Source organism: Hyaena hyaena, unplaced genomic scaffold, assembly GCF_003009895.1.
Source record: "Hyaena hyaena isolate Hyena2069 unplaced genomic scaffold, ASM300989v1 scaffold_590, whole genome shotgun sequence".
NCBI lineage: Eukaryota > Metazoa > Chordata > Mammalia > Carnivora > Hyaenidae > Hyaena > Hyaena hyaena.
In genome coordinates this window covers 782,981-807,592 of record NW_024081221.1, presented here as the reverse complement: position 1 = coordinate 807,592, position 24,612 = coordinate 782,981, and the positions used below count along the sequence as shown (strand labels likewise).

Below are 24,612 nucleotides of genomic sequence, written 5' to 3'. Positions count from 1 at the left end.
TGTTGAAGGGGTTGTATATCCGTGGTTTTCAACCCCGGCCACACATAACCTGAGGAGCTTTCAAAGAACATCAATGCTGACCCTACTCCAAACCAATTAAATCAGGATCTCTGTGTGTGGTTTCTGGGGAATTGCTATTTTTAAGAGCTCCCATGTAATTATAATGTTCATTCTGAATGGGGAACCACGAGTCTACATGAACATTGGCATTGCTGAGAATGGTCATAAGGGACATGTGGGGAGAAAAGTATGGTGAGTTGGAGGAGTATGGAAGGAAGAAGGGATGATTCAGAGGATCAGTGTCTCCTTGAAAGACACTTAAGTCACTACATACAGTGTGAGCAGTTGATAAATAGTAGCTTTTGGTTTTTGCTATCATTATTGACAGTAGCATTATCCTCAGAAAAAAGTCCAGTTCTTCTATTAAATTCTTAAAGAATCCTTGCAAGAGGTTAAAACCCACTGATTTTAGATGACCATCAAGAAGGGTTCCTAATAGGGGCGCCTGGGTGGCTTAGTCGGTTGAGCGTCCGACTTTCGCTCGGGTCATGATCTCGCGGTTCGTGGGTTCGAGCCCCGTGTCGGGCTCTGTGCTGACTGCCAGCTCGGAGCCTGGAGCCTGTTTCAGAGTCTGTGTCTCCCTCTCTCTCTGACCCTCCCCTGCTCACGCTGTCTCTCTCTCTCTCTATCTCCTAGAAATAAATAAAACATTTAAAAAAAAAAAAAAGAAGGGTTCCTAATAGAGTTTGGGGGGGGGAACCCCTAGAAATTGGCAGTATTCTTCCTTGACCTTCTAGAGAAATACTAAAACGAGGAGGAGCCCCAGCCCATCACTGCCCTGCCCGGCAGTCTGCAAGCATCAAAAGTCAGCTGGTCAGGAGTTAGATACCACTCCCTTCCTTGGGGAGCCAAGCAGTCACCCAGTAGACCCATTTTCTTGTGTGTAACCTGACTGCTAGGTAACTGCTGGGTATTCGCCCACCATAAAGCATCTAAAAGCCTTTTAGTTGTGTTTCAGCATTCCCATGGCAGGATTGGGAATGCGGAGCAGCATCAGACAGTAAACACGTAACACTAATATTTTACATTTTCCGAACTTTGTGTTTTTCACATTCTTGCCCCCTCCCCTACAAAAGGAACTGTATTAATCAGTATCAACGGTACTACTTAAAGCTAATGTGTAGTTACTGGCACTGCAGTGACTTCTCAAAACGTGGTCACACTAAAGAATGCAAAAAATTCTAGGTACAAACTGCAAATGTAACAGTCTTATTTTTGTGTTATTGCATACAAAACATGTTTTCATAGAGACTCATTGGATCACTGAAAAAGCTGGCAGGCACATCTTACAAAAGATAACGTCAAAGAAATAATTGGAAAATATTCCCATCTGGAACATTCCAGATTAGTTCTATTTTAGTTTGAAGAAGAATGAGATTCATCTTTCTCTTTATATCCAACCAAATTTTAGTTTGCTGTAAAGAGACCTAACCTCCTATGCTTTATTCCCAATCCTCTCTGTTCTCCATAATAGTTCTCATCAGCTTGTATTAAATGAATAAAAGAGCTAATTTAAAAACCCATCATCTGATACATGAAGGTGTATACTTTTCTCCGACCCTACAAAAATAATGATGACAAGGCTGAAAAATGATCCTTTACAGTAAAGAATGTGATTTCTGTACAGCGTCTCTGTTAGGTAAGCACAGACAGTAAATTAAACAAAAGCATAAACCAGTCATCTTTTAAGTACCTTCAGCTGTGTTCCTGTCCTTATCTCACACTCGAGATTCCCAACTATTCACTTACTACGTGCATGACTCTAAGTGAGTTTAGCTCTATGTGCTCCACTTCTGCCTCTGTAACATGAGGGTATCTCTCCCTCCGTCCCTCCCTCCACACTGTCTTTAAGGGAGTATATTATTAAAAGCAAAAGGGGTTATAGAGGTGGAGACACTTCGTAAACTGGAAATTGCTACATGTAATGGTTCTCGTTGCCATTGTCATTCATTTTGTTGTCATTGCTATATTTCTAATTTAAAAGGTGGATTTTAACTTACTGTGGTAAGTATCACCAAGACTAGACAGGTTTAACACTTGATTGGGGACGGGGGCGCCTACATGGCTCAGTCGGTTAAAGGTCTAACTTTTGCTTTAGGCTCAGTTCATGATGTCACAGTTGTGAGATCGAGCCCCATGGCAGACTCTGGACTAGGCATAGAGTCTACTTAAAATCTCTCTCATCTCTCTCTCCCCCTCTCTCTCTCTTCCTCTGTGCCTCTGCTTATGTTTGTGTGCTCTCTCCAAGATATCTAGATAGATAGATAGATAGATAGATAGATAGATAGATAGATAAAAATAAATAAAACTTGATTTGTTATTATCAGGATAAGCATAGGAACTTAGGACATTTAAAACATTTTACTGTGGGGGCACCTGGGTGGCTCCGTCGGTTAAGTGTCCACCTTAGGCCCAGGTCATGCATGATGTTGTGGTTCATGGGTTTGAGCCCACACTGGGCTCTGTGCTGACAGCTTGGAGCCTGGAACCTACTTTGGCTTCTGTGTCTCCCTCTCTACCTCTGCCCCTCCCCTGCTCTCGCTCTCTCTCTCTCTCAAAAATAAACATTAAAAAAAAAACCTTCAAAACATTTTACTGTGATCAAAAATGTAGGATACGTTATTAAGGTCTAAAAGAAAAATAGCATTACATTTTCTGATAACTTGGGTGCATTTCCCTGATGGTATTGAGAACAGTATAGCAAGGTAAATGAAGCTACCTTTTTATTTTATGGACAGCTATTATGTGACTATTTCACTGAGAATAAGTTCACTAGCTGAAGAAAGCTTTTATTACCCTAGGGGAAAAAAAATCAAGAGTATGTGTCTTACTCAATATCTGCCTTTCAGAAATCCTGGTTGTTGGAGGTTCATTTTATTTCAGCCCCTCCTCAGAAAATTATTTTCTTCTACCATTCAACAAGTATTTCCTAAGCACCTGCTCTGTGCCAGGCATGGGTCTCAGGAATGAAGGTAGAGTGTAATTATGAACAAGATAGACATGGTCCAGGGCTCCCCAGAGCTTTCCGTCTATGGGGAATAGTTACAGAAACCTTAAACACTCTGTCCTGTGTCTGTGAAGAGGGGAACCATGGACCAGAATCTGCCAAATGGAGAAGCTTGCAATTCTTAAATATGATTCTGTTTAAGATGGTCCATCCCATACAGTCCATACAGATCATGACCTGAGCTGAAACCAAGAGTTGGATGCTTGACCAACTGAGCCGCCCAGGTACCCCAAGCCCCCTGTTTTTAAAGTTGAGCACTTGAAGGGCGCCTGGGTGGCTTAGTTGGTTAAGCGTCCGACTTTCGCTTAGGTCATGATCTCATGGTTCGTGGGTTCGAGCCCCTCGTCGGGCTCTGTGCTGACTGCCAGCTCAGAGCCTGGAGCCTGTTTCGGTCTGTGACTCCCTCTCTCTCTGACCCTCCCCTGCTCACGATCTCTCTCTCTCTCTCTCTCTCCTAGAAATAAATAAAACCTTTAAAAAAATAAAATAAAGTTGAGCACTTGAGTACCTAGTTTGTGAAAGGCCAACTGCTTTGGCCTGCAGATGTCTCTGTCAGGGCCCATACCTGTATATTCTCTAGATTCACTGCCAAAATGAACCTCTTTCTTGGTCCCATCAATTGCTCCTTGTGTGGTTCTAGTACTAAAATGATTATTAAAGACTGGCAAATTCTTCAGTGAGGAATGGTAAACCTGATTTAAAATGAAAGATCTTCAGAACTTAGCGTACTTTTCTCATTGCTTCTAGAGCTTTATGAAAACCCCTATTTCTTTTAATCAGCTTCTGCAGGGATTGATTGGCAGTGAAGAATACTATTCTTACTTTTATGCACTGAAAGTAAATGAAGATCAAGTGTACTGCCTATGGTTATGGCATTTAATACCAACTAATGTTTTATTGAGCTCTGTATTTGAAGTGAATTTAAGCTCATTCATGATTAGGCAACTAGTAGGCAGGAGAACCCCTAGAAAGAAAGACTTAGTGAAAGGGTTGCCATATTTTCTGTAATGGGGGATACTTTCCGCTGCATGATTCTCAGATAAAATCCTTTTCATCCGGGAAAAAGAAGTTCTGGCTCTGGAGCCAAACTGATCTACGTTACAATTCTACCACTTCCAGAATTTTCTGAATTGACATTACTTGTCCCAGGCCCAGTACTGTTAATTCTGTAACCCCCCCACCAGACCTTTCCTCCCCACCTTCCCCATCACTCCCCCAACTCAAAAACTATCAGCAAGATCACATACACGCATATGTTTTTATAAGTCTAAAATAGAGGTTCGCTGACAAAAATAAACTGAGCAAGATACTAAATTCTTGGTTTATGATACAGTGGTCCTTTCTGGCTCGCCAGTGGGAAGGAACACTTCCTAAATTCATAGCCTCCATCCACCTGACAGAAAAAATGTGCAGCTAATGTTGCTTTGGTGATACTCTGGTTCCCTTTCCTCCTTCCCTTTAATAAGAGGCTGGCACAGCCTTCCCACATGTCCTTTATGGAGTCACCTACAGATAGAATTACTGCAGACTCTTCATCTGAATCTCCAAATGGGAACTGGTTGATAAGAGGGCACAAATTATGCAGTCTGGATTTCTGCCCTGAGCAAGCTCCATGCCACAATCTTAGCCATTTCTCCTCTCAAGGTGCCGCTCAAGGTTTGAATTTCACTTATCATTTAGATTGTTATAAAGTGGCTTGCTTGATTGTGCTTCTTTTACTAACTTACTGTTTGTTAATACCCCTTAGAGGAGCCAGGGTGCATTACACAACAGCGACACTGATGTTAATTCCTTTCTGACATCATTGTGTCACTGCTGCCATTCATTGACATTCAGATTAAAAGGACAGCCCTTCTTTAGGAGTGATTTCACCTAGCGTGTGATTATCTGGATTTTTTTTTTCCTTTTTTCCATTTTACTTAGACTATAAGAATACAAGGGTGAATCATAGGCGGTTAATTTTTTTCTTAGGTCTCCCTTCCCATAGGCTTCAACCCATGTGCGTCATGGGTTAAGGACCCTTTAATTTACTATTTACAGCCAATGTGCTTCTAAAAAGATTTTCACTTGGCACTAAGAGCTTACTTTGTTAATATGTTATCTTCTACAATTTATATTATATATATAATAATTGTATATTGAAAGACGTGAGTGACTTGTTATATAAAAGAAATGTCCATCAAAGGTGAATATTCAGGCTTCTGTAGCTGGGGAGCTTCACAGTGCTTGTATTAAACCACACTGTGTGGAGAGTCACTTTTATTAAGCCTAATTGCTGCCGGTATGCCTTTTATATTGCTTCAGTATTCCTGAAACATTTTATATAAATTATTAGAGAATAGACTGCACAGTCCATAGACTTGTAAACTATACTCATGTGGCTACTGAGCACTTGCATGTGGGTAGTCTGAATTGAAATGTGCTGAACTGAAATGTGTGTATAAAATACACACTGGATTTCAAAAACTTAATATGAAAAAAGAATCTAAAATATGTCAGTATTCTGTATATCAATTAGTTGTTGGACTGAGATCTTAGATATATTGGGTTAAATAAAATATACTTTTAAAAATTAATTCCAGCTGTTTTCCTTTTTCTTTTTTACTGTGGCTAGTGGAAAATTTTAAATTACATATGCACCTCTTATTAATTTCCATTTAACAGAACTGACCTAGAGAATTAAAGATCTTCTAATCTAACCCCTTCATTTTAAAGATAAAAAAAACACAAACAGAATTCAGAAGAAGTAAGTGACTTGCTTTATGCCACATAGGATCTTAGTATTGTAGTCAAGTTTGAGAATTTCCTAGAAATTCCGCTCAAATCTTGACCAGTGCCCTTTTCAGTAACCCCAGCTTTTTTTGACTCTGATACTTATATTATAAGAAGAAATGTCTATTCTTCATAATTTCTGACTCAATCGTTTAGACAGAGCAAAGATTCTATAGTGAGTATGAAATTTTTTCAATTTGTTTTCTAAGTTTGAAATTTTAGTTATTAGCTTTTCTTAAAATGGAGGTAGTTTTCCTTATGAAAACCTTAAAACAGGACATTATAGCATTAGAAATATTTTAAAAATAGATCTAGTGAATGCCATACTAAAGTTTTCAATCTCATTGCAAGCTTATATCATAAATTTCAAATTTTTATTGGGGATGCTTAAGTCACACTATCATGATAGCGTATAACCTGGAAATGATGCTAGTAGAAAGAAAGGCCTCCTTGCCATAGATTTCCTTGGTGAATTGCTAGGCAACTAGTTATTTTCTCTTACTAAGCTTTAACACTCTCAGTGTTGGCATTGTGAGAACAGACTTTATTTGAGCTAAAGAACTGCCCATGTGTAGGAAAGTCATTCAGAGTTCAGTTTTTAAGAGCAGTATAGTGTTCTGGGGTGTACAGACTGTGACCTTGGATCAATTATTTAATATCTGTGTCTCATTTTCCTTGTCTGTAAATTACAGATAATACCAGTTATCTGTAGGGTGGCTGTGCAGATTTGAATGACACATATGTAAAGCATTTATAGGTGGCATAATATTCCATGATATCTCACAGTATCAATTGTATCTTAGTATAAAGAAAAAATAAAAGAGCAAGTGTTTGCTCTGCTCTTTAAAATATTTTTAGCCTCTTTCCTCCCCGTTTCCCAGAAATCCTCTACCATTGTAGTAAAAGTTCTTGGTCATATCTGGTTATGAGGATATCTTGTTTTCCATAAAGAGATAAAACTTCTTAATTATAATCTGAGAGCATCACAATCCTTACAGTACTTATAGCTGGCTATATTCTCATTGCAAATATACTATCCATAAAATATCACATTTATAAAATAAAATGTAAATAGATGAGACTGTGTTAAAAAGCTTATCTAAAAACTAGTATTATTTTTCCAATTGCATTAAAAAGAATAAAATACTCAGAAATAAATTTAACCAAGGAAGCATTACGTTCCCTGATTTCAGACTATATTATAAAGCTATAGTAGTCAAAATAGTTTGTTACTGCAATAAAAACAGACACCTAGCTCAATGGAACAGAATAGACAGCCCAGAAATAAACCCACATGTATGTGGCCAATTAATTTATGACAAAAGAGCTAAGATCTACAATGGGGAAAGGACAGTCTTCAATAGGTGGTGCTGGGAAAATTGGATAGCAACATGCAAAAGATTGAAGCTGGACCACTATCTTATGTTGTACACAAAAATCAACTCAAAATGTATAAAGACTTGAATGTAAGACCTGCAACTATAAAACTACTAGAATTGGAAACACAGGCGGTAGCTCATTGACATTGGTTTTGGCAACGATTTTTTGGATATGACATGAAAGGCACAAGTGACAAACGCAAAAACAAACACAAGTGGGTCTGTATCAAACAAGCTTCTGCACAGTAAAGAAATCAGTCAACAAAATGAAAAGGCAACTAATAGCATGAGAAAAATATTTGCAAACCATATATCTGATCATGGGTTAATATTCCAAAATATATACAGAACTCCTACAAAACTCAATAGCAAACACCCCCCAAAAATTCAGTTAAAAAATAGTCAGGAAGAAAATGTTTTTAATTAAACATAGGCAGAAGATCTGAATAGACATTCTTCCAAGAAGACCTGTATATTGCCAACAGGTGCTTGAAAAGGTGCTCAATACCACAAATCATCAAGAAAATGCACATTAAAATCACAATGAGCTAAAGCTTCACACTAGTCAGAATGGCTATTATCGACAAAAAGAAAAAAGAAAAATAGCAAGTGTTGGCAAGGACGTGGAGAAAAGGAAACTCTTGTGCATTGCTGGTAGGAATGTAAATTGGTACAGCCACTATGGAAAACAATACGGAGGCTCCTCAAAAAATTAAAAATAAAATTACCGTATGGTCCAGCAATTCTACTTCTGGGTATTTATCCAACAAAAAGCAAACACTAACTGGAAAAGGTATCTGCACCCCTATGTTCATTGCATTATTATTTGCATTAGCCAAGAAATGGATGCAACCTACACGTCCATCAGTGGATGAATGCATAAAGAAAATGTGTCGTGTTTGTGTGTGTGTGTATAATTCAGCCTTAAAACAGAAGGAAATCTTGTCATTTGTAACAAAATAGATGGACCTGAAGGACATTATTCTAAGTGAACTAATTCAGAGAATGGCAGATATCTTATGATCTCACTTATATGTGTAATCTAAAAAAGAAGAAAATAAAATTCTTTCAATTGGCTTTTCTAAATCATGGTCAAATATTAATGATCTTTGGTTATGCTTTGGTTGTTGTACCAGATACTGTTAAAACACTGAATTAGATTGTAAAACTTGATGCGTATTGAGAATTCGATTATTGATACAATTTTCAATAATAATTGTTCCCAGATGTCAAATACTTTAAGTATGGCAATTGAGTCACATAAGTTTAAAGGGTTTTGACCTTAAAAAAAATATTTGATCATACGTGCAATCAGAATTCATTTCTTTTTGCCCACCACCCACCCCATTTCTTCTTACTGCTTGCTATTCCTGCCTTATAACACTTCCCAGTCATTTTCCTTGTGTTTTGTCAAATTTTCCCTCTGTGCTAGAATCCTGACCGAAGCAGCACCATGACTGTTTCCCACTCTGTCTGCTGCCAAGCACTGTGCCAGACACACTATAGGGACTCAAATATTTTTTGAATAGATGAATGCAGTTGACCTAATGATTCCTAATTCATTTCTTTCCTCTGTATTATACTGTCACCCATTTTTATAATTAGGATGCACATTTTTTAACTGTAGAATGAAAGTCATTATATCTGTTTGGCTGAATTTCTTAAAGCCATTTGCTTTCTTTCTTTTTTTTTTTTAATATTTTTATTTATTTCTAGGAGAGAGAGAGAGACAGCGTGAGCAGGGGAGGGTCAGAGAGAGAGGGAGTCACAGACTGAAACAGGCTCCAGGCTCTGAGCTGGCAGTCAGCACAGAGCCCGACGCGGGGCTCGAACCCACAAACCGCGAGATCATGACCTAAGCGAAAGTCGGACGCTTAACCGACTAAGCCACCCAGGCGCCCCAACCATTTGCTTTCTTTACATGTACTTAGAAAATTCTTAAAATATTTTTAGGAGACAATCATTTCTTGATGTATTTGAGCCAATATGAATTAAGCCCATGAGGAATTTTTTAACTTATTACTAAATGAGGAAAGGAATTCTTGAAAGTTTCAGATACCAGTGGAAGTGAACCACTGATACATTATCTGGCATATCATTTTTAAAATAATTTTTAACATTTCTTAATAATATTAACTGACTAAATTCTTGAGGCCTCTTTGAACTAGTCATTTGTTTTTCTATAATAACTTTAACTAAATTTAACAGCATCTGTTATACTACTGAATGTATCAAAATACACCTTATGGTTGCTCTACATTTTATTTGCCATCTCAATATAAAATGACATACAATTAATGTTTTCAAAAAGAGATGACATTTTAGCAATTTTTAATGCATTCCAGTGCATTTGGTAATGGGGTTGAATTTACACAAATGTGTGGTTTCACTGCAGGAAGTCTCCAGTTCCTAACATCAACAGTTGCTCTGGTGTCTAAAATGTTCACAGTTTGGTTAAAGTTATGCTCAGTACCAAATGTATCACTTCCACCAAGAAAGGTGGAGTCTAATGACACTTCTGGTGGCCTCAAAAATGACAGCAGATGATATGCTGAATCCGGCTTACTGTTACTGAAATCTTGTTAGAAGAAGTAATTTCTCTGAGCATTGTTAAAAGAAAGGGAGAAATATATAAAATATTGACTGGATTACTGCCTGGATTCATACCACTTGGATTTGGAAGCCAGGAAATCAGTATAAAAATTGTAATTGGCCCTTTTATTATTCAGTAATCAAACTTAACAGAAAAGACAACTAGAAAGTCAAGTCTACTTTTAGAATTATTAGGTCAATTATCAGTATTTCTCAAGGAAAGATTTTTTTTTTAAAAAAAGCTATATATACTCTGGCAATTCTGTCATATTTTACTGCCTGCTTTATTAAAACTACTTTCTCAATTTATAAAGATAATGATTTCTCTTGTTCCTTGAAAAACTCTCTATGCCAAATTCTTACAATGATGTTAGTCTACCTCTTATTTAAGACACAATGATTAGTTTTTTATTACTTGAATTTCTTAGAATAAAGTATTTCCCTTAGGTAGAAATTTAGGATAATACTGAATATTTTAGACTTAACTGACATTTTCAAATTTCATGATAGTGCTCTTGTTCTTTGAAAAACTCTATATGCCTAATTTTTACAGTGCTATTAGTCTGTCTGTTATTTAAGATATGATTAATTTTTATATTACTTGAATTTCTTAAAATAAAGTACTTCCTTTAGGTAGAAATTTAGGGTAATACTGAATATGGTAGCCTTAACTGACAGTTCAAATTTCATGATAGCTGGCAAAGAAAAATAACAAACATTTATTAAGTAACTTACTGTGTTCCAGGAACTGCATAAAGGAGCTTTAGCAGTGCTATTTCATTCATTCATCACAATATCTTACTAAGTAGCTTCACTTATTCCCATTTTACAGATGAGGAAATGGGGGCATATGAGGATTAAGTAACCAAGGTAAAGAAAACTAAGGTAACTTCTCCAAGACAGCATTGTTGGGGAGCCCTCAACTAACCAGTGTTTTCATATTATCATTTCTATAGCTCAACATAGTTCACTGCAAAAGCATTTGTGGGGGTAAACACATATAAACTCATTTAGAATAAAATTAAGGAGTGTGACCAAGAGGAAGAAAACAAGACAGGGGCCGTGGTCCTAGTGGATTATCAGAGGTGTTTTGATGGAAGGGTAGAGTTACCACCACTTCATTACTTAAGTCTGTAACATTCAAACATTCAGCCGTATTCATTGTCTCTTGTGGGCTGGGCGTACAATTAAGTGGACAGGGACCTTACCTCGGGAAACACATTTTAGTAGGAGCGACAGACCAAAAACTAATCTAAAAAAAAGGTGGGGGAGAAACTGATAAAATTATGTCCGGCCATGGTAAATACAGTGAAGGATATAATGAGTGGAGTGAAATAGAGAACAAGTTGGGGGGCTTAACTTTAAGATGGGATGGACAGAGCAGGCTTCTGCATGGACATGGCATTTAAGATGTGACTTAAAGAGTTAGCTGGAGTGAAGCATAGAGAGCAAAGGCAAATTACAAGATGGTACTTTTCCACATTGGGATTGGAAAAGATTAAAAAGCCTAACAAACACCAAGTTTTGGTGGGGTTGTGAGGAAGCAAAGCCCTCTCACCCTGTATAAACCTAAGCAACTACTCTGGAGAACAAATTGGTAATATCTAGTAAATGTGAAAATAATTTTGTACATATTTGCTAGAGCAGTTATTCTTAAAAGAAGTCTTAAAAACAATGGACATTTTTAAGAAGTCATAAAAACTTTCTATCATGACTTTAATTGTTGCAAAGGATGGAATTTCCCATACATTGTAAATATTAACATTTAAACATAAAATAATTACATCATTCTTTCAAATATATCCAGTGAAATTGAGATCCCCTAGCAATTAGGTACATGACATCACCCATTTAAAAAATACATGAACAAGCTCTTAACAATCAGAAATTTCACATCATTCCTTTGTCTACCTGAACTCAGATTTCCATCCACTTACCCCAAAGAATTTTATCCTTTATCTTGAAAGTCTTTTATTGATCACGGTACCATATTTCCTGGCAACAAAAAGTATTGATATAAATTATTTTTTTAAAAAATATATGTACTGTGACCATAAGGCCAAGTCTTAGAAAATGTCTTCTGAATTATTTTATTAGTATATAGTCAAAACAATAACTATGTTATAAATTTTATAATAGACTTTAAAATTTATTTTTGAAGGGCATCTCTTGGTGAGATCAAACAGCTTGTTTTCTTTTTAATTACTTCATGCATCCGAGGATGACTATTACTAGTTTGAAACTAACAGTAAAATGAAGAGAAGATATGGGACCACTAGTAATTACAGGGCCAGATGAGGGCTTACAAAGATGGATTCATGTTTCTTAAGTGATTATATCGAGTAGAATCTATAATATTCATCTAAATAATATAGATAAATTAAATAAAATTTTAAAATGAATATAGATTTATTATATTTAAAAATATGTTGGCAAAAGAATGAAAATATTTCTTTTAGGAGTCTGTTAAGAGATTGAGAAAGTAAAAAACACTATGACCGGTATGTATTCCTTTAGAAGAAGAACAAAGCCCAGAGCTAGTAGAAGAAATAATAAAGATTAGCATGAAAATAAATGAAATAGAGACTTAAAAAGCAATAGAAAAGATCAGTGAAACCAAGAGCTGTTTCTTTGAATAGGTCAACAAAATTGATCAACCTTTAGCCAGACTCCTCAAGAAAAGAAGAGAGAGGACTCCAATAAATAAAATCAGAAAGGGTGGAGGAGAATAACAACTGACAACACAAAACACAAAGGATCATGAGAGAATGTTATGAAAAATTATATGTCAACAAATTGGATGATTAGATGGTTATCTAGATGAAACCTAGATGAAAAATTATATGCCAAGCTGGAAATGGATAAATTCCTAGGAACATCCTATCTTCCAGAACCAAATCAGGAAAAAATAGAAAATCTTAACAGACTGATTACTAGTAAAGAATTTGAATCAGTAATCAAAAAATTCCCAACAAACAAAAATCCAAGACCAAACATCTAAAGAGTTAATACCTATCCTTCTCAAACTATTCCAAAAAATAGAAAAGAAAGCTTCCAAATTCATCTGTGAGACCAATATTACCCTGATACCAACTGACTGTATTACCCTGATACCAAATAAAACAAAGACACTATAAAAAAAAATCAATCTACAGGCTGATATCTCTGATGAATATAGATGTGAAAATCTTCAACAAAATTTTAGCAAATGAAATTCAACAGTATATTAAAAGGATCATTCACCAGAATCAAGTGGAATTTATTCCAGTGATGCAAGCATGGTTCAACATTTCCAAAGCAGTCATTATGACATATCACATTAATAAGAGGAAGGATAAAAACCATATGATCATTACAAAAGATGCAGAAAAAGCATTTGACAAAATATAACATCCACTGATAATTAAAAACTCTCAATAAAATGAGTTTATACTAAACATACCTCAACATAAGAAAGGTTATTTATGACAGACCCACAGCTACTATCATTCTTAATGACAAAAACTGAGAGCTTTTTTTCTAAGAGCAGGAACAAAGTGAGGATGTTCACTCTCACCACTTTTATTCAACATAGTACTCTAAGTTCTGACCATAGCAGTCAGACAAGAAAAGGGAGAGGGCATCAGAATTGGTAAGGAAGAAGTGAAATGTTCACTATTTGCAGATGACATGATACCATATATAGAAAACCCTAAAGACTTCACCAAAACACTATTAAAACTGATAAGTGAATTCAGTAAAGTTGCATGTTACAAAAATTAATATTCAGAAATTAGTTGCATTTCTATACACTAATAATAAAGAGAAATGATGAAAACAATCATATTTACAATTGCACCAAAAAAAAAAAAAATCCTTAGGAATAAATTTAACCGAGGAGAAAGACCTATACTCAGGAAACTAGAAGACATTGATGAAAGAAACTGAAAACGACACAAATGAAAAGTATACCATGGCCATGAATTGGAATAATTATTATTGTTAAAATGTCCATATTGCTATCCAAAGCAATATACAGATTCAGTGCAATCCCTATTAATATACTGGTAGCATTTTTCACAGAACTAGAACAAATAATCCTAAAATTTGTATGGAACTACCAAAGATCCTCAGTAGCCAAAGCAGCCTTGAGAAAGAAGAACAAAGCTGAGCTATCATAATTCCATATTTCAAGATATACTACAAAGCTATTATAATCAAAATAGTGTAGTTAGTACTGGCACAACAATAGACACATATATCAATGGAACAAAGTAGAGAGCCCAGAAAGAAACCAATGCATATATAGTCAATTAACCTACAACAAGGCAGGCAATGTACATTTCTCACACCATACATAAAAATAAAATGGATTAAAGACCTAAATGTGAGACCTGAAGCCATAAAACTCCTAAGAGAAAACATAGGTGGTAATCTCTTAGACATCAGTCTCTATATTTATGGATATGTCTCCCCAGGCTATGGAAACAAAGGCAAAAGTAAACTATCAGAAGCACACCAAAGTAAAAAGCTTTTGCACAGCAAAGGAAACCATCAACAGAGCAAAAAGGCAACCTAGTGAATGGGGGAAGATATTTGCAAATATATATATATATCACAAAGGGTTAAAACCAAACTATATAAAGAACTTGAACAGCTCAACACCAAAACAAACAAAAACCCAAACAAAACAAAACAAAACAAAAAAACAAGCACTCTGATTAAAAAATGGGTAGAGGACCAGAATAGACATTTTTCCATAGAAGACCTAAAGATGGCCCACAAGCACATGAAATTATGCACAACATCACTAATCATCAGGGAAATGCAAATCAAAACCACCACAAGGCTATCACCTTACCCATCAGAATGGCTAGTATCAAAATGACAAGAGTTGCAACAACATGGATGGAACTAGAATGTATTATGCTGACTGAAATAAGTCAATCAGAAAGATAAATATCATATGATTTTACTCATATGTGGAATTTAAGAAACCAAACACATGAACATAAGGGAAGGGAAGGAAAAATAAGATAGAAGCTGAGAGGCAGGCAAACTCTAAGTCTCTTAAATATAGAAAACGAACTGAGGGTTCCTGGAGAGGAGGTGGGTAGGGTGATGGGCTACATGGGTGATGGCATTAAAGAGGGCACTTGTTGGAGGAACACTGGGTGTTATATAAAAGTGATGAATCACTAAATTCTACTCCTGAAGCCATCACTACACTATATTTTAACTAACATGGATTACAAAAAAAGATAAATAACTAGTGTTGGTGAGGATGTGGGGGGAAAAAGGAACTCTTGTATACTGTTGGTGGGAATGTAAATTGGTGTAACCATTATGGAAAACAGTATGGAGTTTTCTCAAAAAATGAACGATGGAAAAATTAATAATAAGATTACCATATGATCCAGTAATGGCACTATTGGATATTTACCCAAATAAAATGAAAACACTAATTTGAAAATATCTACGCACCCCTATTTTTATGGCAGCATTATCTACAATAGCCAAGACATGGATATGGAAGCAAACTAAATGTCCATCCACAGATGAATGGATAAAGGTGTGGTATATATATGTGCAATGGAATAATACTCAGCAACAAAAAAGTGAAATTTTGCCATTTGCAATAACCTGGACATATACAATTTTGAGAAGTTTACTAAAAAGAGCCTAATTAGCATCTGACATATATTATGCCCCAATAAATATTAGCTCATATTAGGATCTCGGTCAGATGAACATGTATACATAGGTGCTTAGCTTGCTCACTTGATAGAAATTAGTGCAAGATTTGGGTAGCATACCACTGGTACTGGTATCAGGCTGTGAAAAACAGATTACTTCGACCTCTAGAATTGTTTTCAAAGAGAGGCAGTAACGTGCAGGTTGGCACCAAGTAGTGGCGCAGACAGAAGACCCCTGGAGAGCAGACCTCGGGGACCATCCAGAAAAACAAATAAGATATGATTTCCCTTATATGTGAAATCTAAACAAAACAAATAAACAAAAACAGACTTTTTTGTTTTGCCTTGAATTATTTTTTTAAATTGGTTTTCATTTACAGTGTCTTCATCACATTGCTAAGAGTTTGTTTTAATTTTTACTTTAATTCCAGTTAGTTAACATAGTGTTATATTGGCTTAAGGTGTATGATATAGTGATGCAGCAATTCCATACAACACCCAGTGCTCATCAGGACAGGTGCCCACCTTTATCTCCATCACCTATCTCACCCATTTCCCCTAATCCCTTCCACTCTGTTAACCATCAGTTTGTTTTCTATAGTTCAGAGCCTGTTTCTGTTTCTTTCTCCTCTCTCTCTCTCTCTCTCTCTCTCCTCCTCCTCCTCCTCCTCCACACCCTCCCCCCCCCCCTCTCTCTGTCCCTTTGCTCAAAAACAGATTCTTAAGTACAGAGAACACACTGGTGGTTGCCTGAGAGGAAGTGGGGGTGGGGGAGGGCAAAACAGATGGTGATTAAGATGTGAAAATTTCCAGTCATAAAATAAACAAGTCACAGAGATGGAAAGTATAGGGAATATAGTCAATAATATTGTAGTAACAACAACATGACAGATGGTGACTACACTTATCATGGAGAGCACTAAGTAATGTCAAGAATTGTTGAATCAATATGTTGTACTCCTGAAACGAATATAACACTGTATATTATACTTTAATAATAAAAAATAAAAGCTGGGCCTATAAAAGTTTATCATAGCTTATTTCTGGACTTTTAATTTTATTCCATTGATACATATGTCTATCCTTGTGCCAGTACTACACTGTCTTAATTACTGTTGCTTTGTAATAAGTTTTGAAATAAAAAACTGTGAGTCCACCAGTGTTGTTCTTTAATGTTGTTTAAATATTATCTCACAGTTCTGGGTACTTGGGAATTTCATGTGAATTTTAGGATCAGCTTGTCAATTTCTACAAGGAAATCAACTGGGATTCTGATAGAAATTGCCATTTGAAGAGTATTGCCATCTTAATAATATTCTGATCCATGAACATGGGATGTTTTTCCATTTAGAGTTTCTAAAATTTCAATAATGTTTTGGTAGCTTTCAGAGTATAAATGTTATACTTCTTTTGTTAAATTTATTTCTAAATTATTTTATTGCTTGATGCTACTGTAGATGGAATTGTTTTCTTAATTTCATTTTTGGATTGTTTATTGCACACGTATAGAAATACAACTCAATTTTATACATTGATTGTGTATCCTCCAACCTTGATCAACTTATCTCTAATAGTATTTTAATGGATTTTTACATTTTCCTACATACAGGATCATGTGTCATTTACATATAGAAATAGTTTTACTTCTTTTCTAATCTGGATGCTGTCTACCGATCATTTCTTTTAAAATCTATTACTGATTAATTGCCTAGTTGCTCTGGGTATAACATATAATAATATGTTGTGTAGAAGTGGCAAAAGTGGACATTCTTGCCTTGTTTAGGGAGAAAGCATCTAGTCTTTCATTGTTAAGTATGATGTTTGTTTGGATTTTCTGGAGATGCCCTTTAATCGGTTGAGAAAGTTCCTTTCAATTCCTAGTTGAGTGTTTTAATCCTGAAAGTGTATTTTTTTTTCCTGAGCCCATTTAGATGATCATGTAGTTCTAATCTTTTATTTAATTGATGTGGTGTAGTCATTAATTGATTTTCCTTAAACTCGTGTACACCATGACAACACAAAGTTCATGCTCCAAAAAATAGCATAATACTTTATATATATTGATTGTATAGGTCTCTTCTCAAAAACAAATTTGTTTTTTGGGTTGTGAAAAAGGAAACTGAAGGAATAGCATAAATTAAGTAAATGTATATGCAAGTGAAAGTATTTTTGTGTTTTCCTCTCAGTGATTATCTACTCAGAATTTTTAAATCGTTTTTTAACTTGTGATTTGCTTTACTTTTTGTAGTTGGAGATCAAGATATTTTTTTAAGTATCTTTTCAAGTAATCACCACGAAATTTCTATTTTGAACTACATCACTTTAATCAGTTTTGGTGTTTAGGTTTTAGTTCAAAGCAATTAAGTTAATAGGAAGCAAAAAACACACAAGGCCTTTTAAAAATTAACTGTATGCTCTGAGCGTGAAAACACTACTTTCATTTATGCTACTCTAGGCATAAACAGGGATGATGTACTTCCCCATTTTTTCTACATTTAAGGGTCCACCCAGAAATTTGCAACTATATTGAGTCCCGGAAATGTTCTCATTCTCTTTTCTTGCCTATGATATAATCTCTTAACATAGTTGGTTCAAGAAGCATGTTAAGTAGACCTAGATCATGTGTTTGAGCCTATTAAAGGCAAGGTAACTTCTCTGTTTCCTGAGAACAGATTGCAGCGGGGGTCCTAGGACCTGGTACCTTCTTGCCATTGCCCAGAGTTGCCACAGGCTAGAGAATGTGGATAGTTGAATCCAGTCCATTTCTGTTGCCGGACAGTAGCCACAGAGGTCTTGTCTCAGGAAGTGTCATCAGTGTGTGGCTACTTTACATTCTTAAATTTAACTGGAATATATTTGGTTAAGGTAAAAAGGTTACTTTAAAAATATACTATTTAGGCATCACAACCCTGCTTTTTAGAGATTAAAATTATTTAAGTAGTCTGTAATTTCAGGGTTTCCGTGATCCACATAGAATTAGCATATCCAGCTGGATATAAAAATGACACTGCGACATGCAATGGTTTTCCCTTGTTTTCTTTTTTCTCTGAAAAAAAATGGTTTCTTCCACATTACATGTGCTTTTCTTTGTTTTGAGAGAAAAAGAAAGTATGATCATTGGAAAAAGTATTCTGTAACCCTTCCTGAAATAATACTCTCTGAGAAAATACTTTGGAAACAATTTCAAAAAGTCTTTAGAAACAGTGCATTTAAAAGACATAAAGTGAAGTTTCCTTAGACTGTGTCGAGTTTGGGAGGTGGCATAGGTAGTGGCTAAGAGTGGAATTCCAGAGTTAGACTAAAGTATTTGGGTTTCAGAATTCCCCATCTATTCAGTGGAAATGAAAATAGGATGTACATCATAAACAAAACATTCAATGAGGTAACACAGGTGGAGAACAGTGGAGAACAGTGACTGGCAATAAAGTGCTTGTTAATTGTTATCCAATGTCTATAGCAGTGGAGGCACCCTATTAGAACCTTAAGATGGACTCAAAATAAAGTCAGTAAAATTAGAATTAGTAATATTAATATAATTTACTTATTAGTATATATCAAAGCTCATAACCTAAATCCTTATTTCCACCCTCACGGGGAGACCATAAATTAGTTTCTTTAATGAATTCCTATCATCAATGCACCTGCAAAGTAGGCATGGGAGGGAAAAGAGGGACTCTGCTGGACTGAGCATAGATTCCGTACATTTCTGAATAGTCTTAGAAATTACAGGTGTTTGTTTTTAAGCCACTTTGGCAGTTGAAGCCATAGCAGTTATTTCTAGAAGGGTAAAAGAAAATCTGTACTAGATTCTGAAAATCAACTACCCAGAAATATTGGACCTTTGAAAACTAGTCCTCAAGGGCACCTGGGTGGCTGAGTCAGTTAAACATCCGACTTCAGCTTAGGGTCATGTTCTCATGGCTTGTGAGTTTGAGCCCTGTATCAGATTCTCTGCTGTCAGCACAGAGCCCGCTTTGGATCTTCTGTCCACCCCCCACCCACCACTGTCCCTCTGCCCCTTCCCAGCTTGTTCTCTCTAAGTAAATAAATAAACAAACTTAAAAGAGGAAAAAGAAAACTAGTGCTTAGATTACCAAGAACCACCCTGTAAACATCTGGTTTCTAGAGAGTTAACTGCTGTTGTTGCTTCCACCCACCATTCATGAGGCCTTTCTGTTCCCTCATTCAGCCATCATGAACACCCAGTTGACCCATGGTGAAGTCATTAGTTGGCCAAGAGGGAACTGTGTGAGGCTCTTCCCTCTCCTATCCTATCTTCCATTTCTATCATCACGTTAATTATGTTTACACTTTGACTTCTGATAACCAGTCACTCCCAGTTCCAGTGAACCACTGCTTCTCTGTCATACACAAACATCTTTCTTAATCCCTTTCTCTTTACTAGATTTTCCCACTTAATCTCAGGAAAATTCGACTTTGTCACCTTGCTATTTATAGGATTAAAACAAAAAATGTTAAACACAACTCTCCAGATTTCCTAGAGCTATTTCTAATGAAAATATCTGACAGTGTAGCAATCTTAAAAGTACACCGAAGTACCTTCCAGATTCTCTAACAAAGTTCAGCTCCTACAACTAAATTTGCTTGTTTCAGTAATAACAATGGTCGTTGGGACTTAAATCTAGTGCTCTTCCTAAGTCTTGGAGATTAATTTCCAACGTGAAGTGTAAGAAACTGTATGTATTCTGATAATTATCATCTTTCTCCCTAAAAAACTTAGGAATCCTGAAAAAGGATATCCCTAAGAATTGGTTATATATTAAGCAGTTTTTCTGCTGTTGATCTGCAAGTATTTTTCAACCACTCTGTGTATTTTCCTTTGGTTACTCTGTGGAGGCATTTAAAATTTTTTTAATTAAGATTTCAAATTAAATTTTAAAAATTGATTAAGCTATGTGAATTTTAAATTTGCCTCTAAATTTGGGCACGATTGTGGCTTCTCATTTTTAATCATTTTGTAGCATCATTCACTGTCTATTTTGTTGACTCTCTTTGGTAGACTTTCTCTAAGAGCAGGTAATGACATCTCATACCCTTAAAATAACACACAAAAGAATTACAGCATAGAGTTCCAGAGTGGGTGGAAGGTCTTAGAGATTATGGTGCTGCTTCAAACAGGATTGACATACCATCAATTATACTCAGATTTCAATCCATAAAATATTAAGCTGGCAAGGCTTACTTTAATTATGATTTTTAAAGCTAAACAAAGTGTATATTATAAAAAGGTGCATACAACTTATTATGCCTTAAAAATCACAACTCAAAATAAGCAGGAAACATATTTTATGTTTCCCTCACTTCAGGTTTTTGCTAACTTTGCTCCATATGACATAAATATTCTGTAGTCCTATATTCACTGAATCCTGAGAGCCTCTTTTTGAATTATTTCCTGATTCTCTACCTAGTTGATTTTACTCTAGTTTAAAAATACTGGAGAAATAGCCCAAATGTCCATTAACGGATAAGTGGATAAACAAAATATGATATATACATACAACGGAATATTACTTAGCCTTAAAAAGGAATGAAACTCTGATACTTGATACAACATACATGGTCTCTAAAAACATGCTAAGTGAGATAACCCAGTCACTACAGGACAAACATTATATGATTAGAAGTACCTACATAGGCAAACTGATGGAGAATATAATAGGTAGAGTTTACCACTGGCTGGGGGAAGGGAGGAATGGAGAGCTGTTTACTGGGTACAGTCTCTGCTTGGGATGATGGAAAAGTTCTAGAGATAGACAGTGGTAATAGTTGCACAATATTGTGAATGTACTTTATACCTCCAAATTATACACTTAAAAACGGTTAAGATGAAATTTTATGTTGCATATATTTTACCACAATAAAAAAAATATTATCCTGAGTTAGCCATAAAATAATAGCGCTCTCCTTTGGGCTCTGAGTGTACACCATGAAGGGACCCAGCCTCTTCCCATTCTGAGCAGCCCCTTCATTCTCACACTAGGGTGGAGAAAACACAGCTGTATTTACTTTTCCAACCCCATCTTCTATTTTGAAATACAACCTTTTTCGCAAATGAGAGCCAAGGTCAAGTGACACAGCTCTCCGCTCACCATTTTGGTTTGCCAAATACTGTTTTTCTAGTGGAGTGCTGGGTTCAGTGCAGCAAGTGTGGGTAATGCTACCACTCACATGCCATCTGAGTGGAATTTAATTAGCCTACCTTCATAGTTTCTGTACTCCATGTGGTATGAGGCATTTCCCTTTACATTCATCTCTATATGAAAAAGTACAGGTGTGTATTCACCAACGACAGTATTTCCAAGTGTGTGGCCTATTCCACACACAAATTCAAATTACAAAGAAAATAAGGCTTTTTCTATCCAATATTTTTCTATTTCTTAAAGATGTTTCTTTTTCTTGAGTTTAGAAAGATGTTTATGTACAAGGTAACATGAGGTCCTACTGAGAATTGTCTTCAAATTTGGGCTATGGACGTGACAATTCTATGTATATACTAGTATATATTTATGTCTTCACATGATGATATTATAAACAATGACAAAATATAAACTTTTTGGTGTAAATTAAGAGCAGAAGAACAGATTAGCTTTCTGTCTTCAAACAACAACCTTAACATGACATAATAATATGTTTATTTTTAAATAACATCTAAATGTTCTTTAAAATATATATTATTCTTAGGTTATGAATTTGTTAAATGTTCATTACATCTAAGCATATACCAAAAAAGTCCCAGCATGTAACTATTACTTCATATCTTTAGATTTACTTTCTTTTTGTATTTCCTACTACTATCATATGCCATTTATTTCTACTCAGTCAAGATCATATACGTTATGTCTATCTAATATATCAAAAATGTGTATGTAGAGCACTCATATTTTCTTACATCTTTAAAAGTAGAAAGCATTCCATTTCCCTTCTTGTTGTATACGCAGATGGTTGAGGTGCTTTGTTGTTTTACAAAATGAAAATCAAGCATTTCAGTAAAATTAATATTTAGTGAACTGAGATGTGCAAGATCATTTTTCATTGCTTTTCTTTGAAATTATCTGGAAAAAATACGACCTTGTTGCATTGCGCTCTGAAGAAGTTGAATAGATACTTAAAATAAAGCTATATAAATGGGAAGTTAAGTAGAATCCAGTGTGACTAATAAGGGATATCAAATTCTTTAGACCTGTGGTGTACATAATGAGCTTAAAGAGTTCATGTACAAAAGCCTAAGCCATTGTGGAGCCGTGGCTATGATCAGTTGCTATAGTTTTCTAAGCTATTACGTATTGGATCCCGCTTCCTAGATTTAACCTAGTAACAAGATGCTTAGTTGTATGGTTTAAACTTTAAACTCTACTTCTTTTGTGACACAGTCTATACTTTTGGACCTTTATTCTCTACTCCAGATGACACCTGGCCATAGAGAAATTCCTAAGTCCTTAAAAACAAAACAGGCAAGTTAACTTTAAATTATTACATTTGATGAAGGCCTTTACATTGAAGGGGGAGCATTGGGTTGTAAATCAGGAGAGCCAGAGTATGCATCTCTGCCAATTAGTAGGGACGTGACCTTAGATAGTCCTTAAACTTTGAGCCTTAGAAGATTAGAATTGAAACAGTAGCTTCCCTATCAAATTTAACGGGGTATGAGGCTCAAATAAAATAATGTATGTGAAACTACTTCAAAAACTGTATAAAGCCATAAACAAGTACCATTTTTTCCAAGATTCTGTTCAGAACTTTTCTTATCCCACAGATTTAACTGAATTACAAAATTGATACAATCATAACAGTAAGTTGAAAGCACATGTAAATTTAAAAAACCATTAGTTTGTTATATTTTTAATTTCCAGATCATTTAGCATCTGTACAACTCTATTTTTGTTTGGTTGGTATGGTTAATAGGACTCTTTTTTTTTTTTTTTTTCCTAATGTAAATGGAGATACATGAGAGGTAGAAATTTGGGAGGTCATAATGTCCTAATAAGGGCGCTCCTTTACCTCATCTGCCTCCTGGGCCAGTGGAGAAATAGGATCAAAGAGTCAGCAGACAGAAAAACAACATGTCCCCCTTTTGACTACCGTAGCCTAGGCTGGAGGAGGCAGCATAATGTAGTAGTAATGAACTTCCACACTCCCGATAACTCATGTCTAGACCTGTGGGGAAAGTTTATGTCAGCACAAAAGACACTCGTACTCTGGCAGCCTGTCTCCCCTGGTCCAAGGAGAGAGAGAAGAAAGAGACTTTCTCCAGGCCTCAGGACTTTGGATGGCTTGGTGTCCCTTATGTAGAAACATGGCTTATGACCGTCGTCCACCAACTGGGTAGCTCAGCCTACCTCCTTGGGGAGGAATGGGGGTAGGGTAGACAGCCAGAGCCCTCAGAGAAAAATCCCTCTTTATGGAAACCAGAAGGGTGAGACAGAAGCTTTTTTATTTAACAGAGGGTGAACAGAAATTAAATAAATAAATGATTCCATAACCTCTAAGACCTTCCACCCACCCCCTCTCCTAATCGGCCCTCATCTCTGAGGCTTTCCTCCTCTTAAAGCGCTTACCAGTCCTGCTCCCCTGCTGCTGCTGCTCCTGTTCTCCACACCCCTGCCCTCAAGCATAGGCTCCACTGTAGCCCTTTCAGACTGTACCAGAAATACTGGTTCCTGTGAGAGAGGAGCCACGTAAGGCAGGTTGATGCTCTAGATGGAATGTGTCCCCCCAAAACTCACATGTTGAAACTTAATTCTCAATTATGAGGGTATTAGGAGGTAGGACCTTTGGGAGGTGATTAGGTCATGAGGGTAGAGCCCTCACGGATGGGATTAGTGCCGTTATAAAAGAGGTCTCAGAGAAAGCCCTGGCCTTTTCTGCCATGTGATGTTTTAGGGGAAAGAGAGCAGTCTACAAGCCAAGAAGCAGGCCCTCACCAGACACTGAATCTGCCAGCACCTTGGTCTTAGACTTTCTGGCCTTCAAAACTGTGAGAAATAGACTTTGATGGTTATAAGGCACACAGTCCGTAATAATTTGTTACAGCAGCCAGAATAGACTGAGGCAGTTGATTAGGGGGGATTTGGAGTAGATCAGCGGCCTGGCTTCTTCCTCTCTCTCT

General features: G+C 36.1%; 1 protein-coding gene and 1 long non-coding RNA gene across 4 annotated transcripts in view; one reads left to right on the top strand and one right to left on the bottom strand.

Moving 5' to 3' along the window:
* Positions 1-24,612, bottom strand: part of LOC120248470 — a 201,602-nt gene that overhangs the window by 74,511 nt on the left and 102,479 nt on the right. The window contains exon 1 of one of the 2 annotated variants that reach the window (XR_005532581.1): positions 11,748-11,808. The exons of the other annotated variant lie outside the window; for it this stretch is intronic. This is a non-coding gene — a long non-coding RNA (uncharacterized LOC120248470). Of the gene's footprint in view, positions 1-11,747; positions 11,809-24,612 lie in introns of those variants that run through there. 2 annotated transcript variants of the gene reach the window in all.
* UMAD1 (UBAP1-MVB12-associated (UMA) domain containing 1) overlaps positions 1-24,612 on the top strand; it is a 221,675-nt gene that overhangs the window by 185,599 nt on the left and 11,464 nt on the right. The gene's annotated exons all lie outside the window — the stretch shown is intronic.